Below are 293 nucleotides of genomic sequence, written 5' to 3'. Positions count from 1 at the left end.
ATAAAGCCAAGGGTAGAGAAATAAGTTGTAGTACTTGAGTGCTCACCACTTCTCCGACACTCTGGGTTGTGGATGGGCACCCTCAGCATCCTCATGAATGACGCAGGGCCAATATTGTTTTCTAGTTCTATTAAAAATGAACTCGGGGAATGACTCAAACTACGCATGCAGCGGGGGCCCCTCTTGCACTACAAGGGTTACATGCCTGTGAAGTCCAGGGGTAGAGGCATAAGCTGTTATACTTAACCTTATTCCTTGCTCTGACTGTGTGACCGGTCCCCCGTATCCCCCCC

Source organism: Nanorana parkeri, unplaced genomic scaffold (genome assembly GCF_000935625.1).
Source record: "Nanorana parkeri isolate BGI_ZX_2015 unplaced genomic scaffold, ASM93562v1 scaffold6, whole genome shotgun sequence".
Lineage (NCBI taxonomy): Eukaryota > Metazoa > Chordata > Amphibia > Anura > Dicroglossidae > Nanorana > Nanorana parkeri.
This window is presented reverse-complemented; position numbering follows the sequence as displayed.